At 42.2% G+C, this 9026-nt stretch overlaps 1 pseudogene; it reads left to right on the top strand.

Annotated features, from left to right (window-relative positions):
* The first annotated feature begins 4135 nt into the window (after positions 1–4135).
* Positions 4136–5155, top strand: LOC121450120 (annotated as a pseudogene).
* Positions 5156–9026: the final 3871 nt, after the last annotated feature.

Raw genomic sequence — 9026 nt, 5'->3', positions numbered from 1 at the left:
GTTGAAATGGAACAAGTAACTAAAAACAAATAAAGTGTATTTAAAGTCAGATATATGTTCAAGAAATGGCCCCCAAAAGCTCTCCAGAGATCTGCTGAGTATGGCATTTAAAGAGTCAAATGAAAAAAGTTTTCCATGGCAGACAAAATGCTAGCTCCTAGTGGCAGCTCAAAGGTCCCCTCCAAAAAAGAGGACTCTGTCTAAACTGTGATAATGCCAACCAGTGATGAAACTGCCATATACTGCAGGGCCATGAAGATGAGGCAGAATCATTGGAACGAGACCCGTGATTGCAAAGAGCCCCTGAAGGTTTGGGGTAGAACAGCCATCAAATGACACCTGAGCAAAAATCAAAGGGGAAAGAGGAGTTCTGGGCAGGTAAGTTCCTCACTACCCAACCCCATCCAGCCAACCCGACCCTCCAAGCTACTAGCCCCCTACACCGCTAAACTTGCCTATCCTCCTGCAACCTTGGTAGAACTCTGAAACACAGCTTGCTCCAATTCTGAGGAGACTTTAGAGGTGAGTGAACAGTCATGTGGCAGGACACTCCTCTCTCTAGTACCTCCACAGTGGGACAAAACCACAGAACCCTCCTCCAACTCCCCAGGCTTTTTTGGCCAGCCAGTAGGAGAGTTCCCTGAAGGTAGGCTCCCACATTACCCAACCCCATACACTGAACCCTGCAAACTACAAGCTTCACCCAAACCCAAAGTTGCCTATCCTCCTACAACCCTGGTGGAACTCTGAAACACAGCTTCCTACAATACTGAGGGGACCAAGAGCTTGCTACAATACTGAGGAAATTAAGGGAGATCCAAGAGAACAATCCAGGAGAGAAGGCTAAGAGAGCAGGCTTAGAGAGACCTCAGAGGCTTCTAGAGACACCGGCATTGACAGGTCAAGAGCACACTCACAAACCACTCTGAAGGGTCCCCCGGAGCAGGATCAGGTTCCCTTTCTGGCCAGGAACCTTGCTAACAAAGGGTCTACCTTGCTGCAGGCAGGCTATTGAGGCAAAGCAATTCCCACCGGCCGTTGCTCTTGGCACCCCTCAGAGGCTTCTTGAGACACCGGCATTGACAGTACATAGCAGACCAAGAAAAACTCCCAAACACTCAGATAGCAACTGCAAGGATTGGACCAAGATGCAAAGACACTGCCAGCCTCATTTGAAGAAAGAGATGGGTAGGTGCCAGTGCAAGAACTCCTCTAACAACCTGAAAAGCAACATGGTAACACCAGAACTCAGTGGTCATACAACGGGAAGACTTGATCATCCTAACCCAGAAGAAGCTGAAGAAAACAACTTTAAATGTAACTCTATGAAAATGACGGAGACCTTTAAAGAGGAAATGAAAAACTCCCTTAAAGAAATGGAGGAAAACACAAAAATTGGAAGAAATAGACAAATTTCTCAAAGAAAACCAAGAAAAAACAATCAAACAAGTGAAGCAAACAGTTCAAGACTTGAAGATTAAAATAGAGGCAATAAAGAAAACACAAACTGAGGGGATTTTGGCTATGGAAAATCTGGGTAAATGAATAGGAACTACAGAGACAAGTATAACCAACAGAATATAAAAGATAGAAGAAAGAATCTCAGGTGTTGAAGATACTGTAAAGGAAATAGACTCATTGATCAAAGAAAACATTGAATCTAACAAATTTTTAACACAAAACATTCAGGAAATCTAGGACATCTTGAAAAGACCAAACCTAAGAATAATAACGTTAGAAGAAGAAAAAGAACTCTAGCTCAAAGGCACAGAAAATATATTCAACAAAATCGTAGAAGAAAACTTTTCAAACCTAAAGAAGAATATCCCAGTGAAGGTACAAGAAGCTTACAGAACACCAAATAAACTGGATCAAAAAAAAATCCCCTCTCCATATAATAATCAAAACCCAAAACATACAGAATAAAGAAAGAATATTAAGAGCTGTAAAGGAAAAAGGTCAAGTAACATATAAAGGTAAACCTATCAAAATTACACCCAACTTGTCAATGGAAGCCATGAAAGCCAAACGTCCTGGGTCAATATGCTAAAGACACAATGAGACCATGGATGCAAGCCCAGACTACTATACCAGCAAAGATTTCAATCACCATTGATGGATAAAACAAGATATTCTATGACAAACCCAGATTTAAAGAATATGTATCCACAAAACCAGCACTACAAATAGTACTAGAAGGAAAATCTCAACCCAAGGAAGATAACTGCACCCACAAAGCACAAGCACCTGATAACCCCCCAGCATAACTGAAAGAAGGGAAACATACAAACACTACAACCAAAAAATATCAGGAATTAACAACCACTGGTCATTAATATTGCTTAATATCAATGGACTCAATTCACCCATAAAAAGACATAGTCTAAAAGAATGGATACAAAATCAGGATCCAGCCTTCTGCTGTATACAAGAAACACACCTTAACCTCAAAGACAGACACTACCTCAGAGTAAAGGGTTGGGAAATGGTTTTCCAATCAAATGAACTTAGAAACAAGTGGGTGTAACTATCCTAATATCTAACAAAATTGCTTTCAAACTAAAATCAGTCAGAAGAGATGGAGAAGGACACTTTATACTCATAACAGGAGCAATTCATCAAGATGTAGTCTCTATCCTGAACATCTATGCCACTAATACAAGAGCACCCACATATGTATAAGAAATATTGTTAAAACTTAAATTGTACACTAAACCACATACATTAATAGTAGAAGACTTCAACACTCCACTCTTGCCACTGTACAGGTCAACCAGACAGAAACTTAACAGAAAAATGAGACAACTAACAGATGTCACGAATCAAATGGACTTAACAGATATCTATAGAACATTCCACCCAAACAGGAAAGAATATACCTTCTTCTCAGCACCTCATCAAATCTTCTCTAAAACAGACCACATTCTCGGTAACAGAGCAAACCTCCACAAATACAAAAAAAAAAAAAATTGGAGTAACCTCCTGTGTCTTATTGGATCACCATAGATTAAAGTTAGAATTTACCAACAATACTACTCTCAGAAAGTCTACAAACTCATGGAAATTGAACAGTGAACTACTGAACCACACCTGGGAAGAAATAAGGAAAGAAATTAGAGACTTCATAGAATTAAACAAAAATGAAGGCACAACATAACCAAACCTATGGGACACTATGAAAGCAGTGCTAAGAGGAAAGTTTGTAGCACTAAGTGCCCACATAAAGAAAACGGAGAAAGCTCACACTAGAGACTTAACAGGACACTTGAAAGCTCTAGAACAAAAAGAAGCAGACTTACCCAGGAGGAGTAGAAGACAGGAAATAATCCAAATGAGGGCTGAAAGCAACAACATGGAAACAAAGAAAACAATACAAAGAATCAATGAAACAAAGAGCTGGTTCTTTGAGAAAATAAAAAAATATAGACAAACACTTATCCAAACTAATCAAAAGGCAGAGAGAGCACATCCAAATTAACAAAATCAGAAATGAAAAGGAGGACATAACAATAGACACTAAGGAAATTCAGAGGATAATTAGGTCATACTACAAAACCTTGTACTCCACAAAACTGAAAACATAAAAGAAATGGAGAATTTTCTGGATAGATACCATATACCCAAATTAAATCAAGACCAGGTGAGCAATTTAAATAGACCTATAAACTGCAAGAAAATTAAAGCTGTGATCAAAAACCTCCCAACAACAACAACAAAGAGTCCAGGGCCAGATGATTTTAGCACAAATTCTACCAGAACTTCCAAGAAGAGCTAATAACTCTATACTCCTCAAAGTGTTCCACATATTAGAAACAAAAGGAACATTGCCAATCTCTTTTTATGATGCTACAGTTACCTTGATGCCAAAACCACACAAGGACTCAACCAAGAAAGAGAATTACAGACCAATCTCATTCTTAAACATGGATGCAAAAATACTCAATAAAGGCGATCCTGTGATGGTGCCGCGGGGGTCGCAGATATCAAACTGCTTCCATGACTGGATGAATGGAAACTCAGTGATTTTTAGGTAAGAGCCGACAAGGGGTTGTTCTTGGGCTTCGTTCTTTGGAGCATACTCTGCATTCTTTGCACAAGTTTTCCTGCTATTAAAACCTGCACTGAAGTTTGAAAAATGAAGCAGTTGAAAAGGAAAAGGAAAAGCAATTTCAGTGTTCAGGAAACTCAGACCCTTTTGAAAGAAATTACCAAAAGGAAGGAAGTCATTTTTTCCAAGCAATTCAACACTGTTGGTGAAGGCGAACAGAGGACAGGGACTGAGGTGAAGAGACAGTACCTTGACTGGTGTGCACTCATGAAAAGGAAGAGAAAGAAGGCCAACATGAAGCTGGTTGGTTCTGGGTTTCCTCTTCCCACGTCTGATTTAGACAACTCTCTCTCTCTCTCTCTCTCTCTCTCTCTCTCTCTCTCTCTCTCTCTCTCTCTCTCTCTCTCTGAGATAGATGAAAAAAATTGCATTCCAAAATTATGCAAATTTTGACTGGCAGAATGTGGCGGATTTCCGAGATGCAGGTAGATCCCTAACAGAAGTCAAAGTGGAAGAGGAAGAAAGGGACCCACAGAGCCCAGAGTTTGAGAATGAGGAAGAGGAAGAAATGTTGTCATCTGTCATACCAGATTCCAGGAGGGAAAGTGAGCTCCCTGACTTCCCCCACATCGACAAGTTTTTCACCCTCAATTTCACTCCATCCAGACCCGTTTATGATGAGCCTCATGAATATAGAGAAAAAGAAACTGGAGCTGGAAAAACGCTGACTGGATATTGAGGCAGAAAGGCTGCAGGTGGAAATGGAGTGGCTCCAAATAGAGAAGGAGGGCCCACCTAGACCTGGAGCATGAGCCCCTGCAGCTGGAGAAGGAGCGGCTGCAGATCTAGAGAGAGAAGTGGAGGCTGCAGTTGGTTAGCGCTGAGAAACCCGCCCTAGAGAACGACCTAGGCCAGGGGGAGAAGTCCATACCACAGCCACAGGACATAGAAGCGGAGAAGTTGAAACTCGAGCAAGAACGTCTGCAGCTGGAGAAAGATCGGCTGCAGTTTTTGAAGTTTGAGTCTGAGACACTGCAGATCGAAAAGGAGCGCTTGCAGGTGGAGAAGGAGAGACTGCAAATTCAGAAAGAAGGGCATTTGCCTTGACTGTTCTCCGTCCTCTGCTTAGCAAAGGTTTATGAACTGTAGCTTTCTCATCAGTCGATGTAAAAGTAATTGGTGAATTACCTACCCCATCACCACCCCTGTCTAATGTTAGTGTTTTTGGTAGGAAAAAAGACAGTAACACATAGGTAGCCATGTGTTTCAATAGTACATTGTATAAACTCTGTGCCCACCATAAACAAATAGCAGAGGATCTGCTAGACTCTTTCACATTAGTAATAGTGCATAAAGTCCTGTCTTATTTGTGCACCCCAAGTTTGCAATAATGTCTATAGTGAAGGTTCCATCCAGTGAGTCTCAAGTGGAGTTTGGGCTCCCAGAAGACATTTGGAGTTGTGGGGAGATGTTTTTTGGTGATCAAAGTAGATGGGTGTGGGCTGCTACTGACATCAGTAGAGGCTACAGGCTCTACTAAATACCATGTAATGCCTGGCTCTCCTCTTCACAGGAAAGAATTACCCAACCCAAAGTATCACTAGTACCGAGTTTGAGAAACCTATCCCTGGCCTAACTGTGCACCTATAGCTATCTTCTACAGCTTTGGAATATTAAGGCTTCAGATATTTATGTGTGTAGATGTTTAAGTGGCCAAAAGCATTTTAACTGTAAGACATTACTGTGTAGTTTATTGAATACAGGGAGTGGTGGAGATTGTAGGTACTTTATTTCCATGGTGTTGTCTATCAGAAGACTGAGACTTAGAAGCAATCCTGGGACTCTCTGAGATTATATAAAATAAATCACTTTGAAAGGTAGTCCCCCTGATGGAGGAAGGTCATTGTTTAAATAAAGAAACTGCCTTGGCCCTGATAGGACAGAAAATTAGGTGGGCAGAGTAAACTGAACAGAATGCTGGAGGAAGAGGAAGTGAGCTCAGACTCGACAGCTCTCCTCTGTGGCAGACGCGATGAAGCAAGCCGCGAGGTCAGACATGCTGAATCTTTCCCGGTAAGACTGGTGCTACACAGATTATTAGAGATGGGTTAAAGCAAGATGTAACAGTTAGCCAGAATAGGCTAGATATAATGGGCCAGGCCGTGTTTATATGAATACAGTTTGTGTGTTGTTATTTTGGTGCATAAGCTAACCAGGCGGCTGGGAGCTGGGTAGCAAGAATGCAACCCGCAGCTCCCACAACAAGAATGAACACACAATTGGAAAGCTTTAGCTCCCTCAAGAATGAACACACAATTGGAAAGCTTTAGTTCACCTTCTTTAAATCTCTTGTTGTATTCTTGGGTATCTTTGAGAGATTTATTCATTTCCTCTACCTTTTTGTTTGTAATCTCTAATTGTTTATGGCAGTTTTTCACCTCCTGTTTAAGGTCCTCTATTATTTTCATATAATTCACTTTTGAGTCGATTTCTTCTAATTCTCCTGGAGTAGGGTGTACAATTCTTCTTATTTCGGGATCCCTGGATTCTGGTGATGTCATGTTGCCTTTCAGGTTGTTGGAGGAATTCTTGCATTGGTGCCTGCCCATCTCTTCCTTCAAATGGAGCAAGGAAAGGCCTGGTGTCTTGGTCCAGTCTTTGCTGTGACTGACTTTCTGGGTGTATCTCTTCAGTGTAGAAGCAGGAACCGTTCCCATCCAGATGGGACTCCTCAGCACCGAAACATGGACGCCTGGTATTCCAATGACCCGCGGACAAAAGGGCGAACTTGGGGGGGGGGAGGGCGGGGTCGAGTAGAACACAGGAGATCCTGCATTGCAAGCTGAAGGTGCCCGTGCTCCCTTGCGGGGGGAGGGGGAGTCCTTGAGGCCTACCCACTCACTGCTCTGGATGGGTAGCCTTAGTGTAGGAGCAGGAAACTGTTCCTGAGCAAAGGACCTTGCAGACAGGGCAGGCTTGGGGGGGGGGAGAGGGTCGTGTGTAAGAAAGACAGCCCTGCAGCAGGAGCTGGGGGAGGGGGTTTTGTGCTCTCTTCCGTGACAATCCGCCCCTAGATAGCACACACTCACCCGTCCAGACGAAACTCCTCAGCACCTAAACAGGGACACCTGGTAGCCCAATGAGATGGGGACAAAAGAAAGAACGTGGCAGGCAGGGCAGGGTCCAGTAGAACACAGGAGACCCTGCAGCACAAGCTGAAGGTGCCCACTTTTGCCAAACTACAGTTCCCAGCGTTCTCCTGGATACGGACATTTCCCAGAAGCCTTTGTATTCCTCGTTAAAAAGTGAGGGTCCTAGGACCCCACTCTCTCTCTCTTCTTCTCTCTTCTCCTTTCTCCCCCCCCCGCCTTTCCTACTGTGTTGGCACACCCTCACCTGCCTGTTAGCCCTCCCCCATTAAAGTGCACCCACGTGGGACCACCGCGTGTCTGTGTCTTTTCCTCGCGTAACCGTCTTTGCCCTCTAACCTGCAGACAGACAGAAATTAAGAACAACACCCACGATCCCTTGCTGGGGGACCTTGAGGCCTGCCCAGTAGGCAGGCACTCACCGCTCTGGGTGGGTAACCTTAGTGTAGGAGCGGAAAACTGTTCTTGAATAAAAGACCTAGCAGACAGCAGGGCAGGCTTGGGGGGGGGGGGGCTGGGTCATGTGTAATAATCAAACTGAGGGCTGAAATCAACAAAATAGAAACACAGAAAACAATCCAAAGAATCAATGGAACAAAAAGCTGGTTCTTGGAGAAAATCAACAAAATTGATAAACCCCTATCCAAACTAATCAAACGTCAGAAAGAGAATATACAAATTAACAAGATCAGAAACGAAAAAGGGAGACATAACCACAGACACAGAGGAAATTCAGAGAATCATTAGCTCTTACTACAAAAGCCTGTATGCCACAAAATTGGAAAATGTAAAAGAAATGGACACTTTTTTAGATAAATACCATATACCAAAGTTAAACCAGGACCAGGTGAACAATCTAAATAGACCTGTTAGTCACGAAGAATTAGAAACTGTTATCAAAAACCTCCCTACCAAAAAAAAAAGCCCAGGTCCAGACGATTTCAATGCAGAATTCTACCAGAACTTCCAAGAAGACCTAATACCTATACCCCTTAAGGTATTTCACAATATAGAAACAGAAGAGTCATTGCCAAATTCCTTTTATGAAGCTACAGTTACCCTGATACCAAAACCACACAAAGACTCAACCAAGAAAGAGAATTACAGGCCAATCTCACTCATGAACATCGATGTGAAAATCCTCAATAAAATACTGGCAAACTGAATCCAAGAACACATTAGAAAAATTATCCTTTATGATCAAGTAGGCTTCATCCCAGGGATGCAGGGCTGGTTCAACATATGAAAATCTATCAATGTAATCCATCATATAAATAAACTGAAAGAAAAAAACTGTATGATCATTTCATTAGATGCTGAAAAAGCATTAGACAAAATTCCACATCCCTTTATGATAAAGGTCTTGGAGAGATTAGGGATACAAGGGTCATACCTAACTATAATAAAAGCTATTTATAGCAAGTCAACAGCTAACATCAAATTAAATGGAGAGAAACTCAAAGCCATTCCACTAAAATCAGGAACACTACAAGGCTGTCCACTCTCTCCATGCCTCTTCAATATAGTGCTTGAAGTTCTAGCAATAGCAATAAGACAACATAAGGGGATCAAAGGGATTCGAATTGAAAAGGAAGAAGTTAAACTTTCATTATTTGCAGATGATATGATAGTGTACATAAGCGACCCCCAAAACTCCACCAAAGAACTCCTACAGCTGATGAACACCTTTAGTAATGTGGCAGGATACAAGATCAATTCCAAAAAATCAGTTTCCCTCCCATACACAAAGGATAAGGAAGCAGAGAGGGAAATCAGAGAAGCATCACCTTTCACGATAGCCACAAACAGCATAAAATATCTTGGAGTAA

This window comes from Microtus oregoni, unplaced genomic scaffold, assembly GCF_018167655.1.
Source record: "Microtus oregoni isolate MIOR12 unplaced genomic scaffold, Mior012 000006F_ref0000085, whole genome shotgun sequence".
NCBI lineage: Eukaryota > Metazoa > Chordata > Mammalia > Rodentia > Cricetidae > Microtus > Microtus oregoni.
This window is presented reverse-complemented; position numbering and strand designations above follow the sequence as displayed.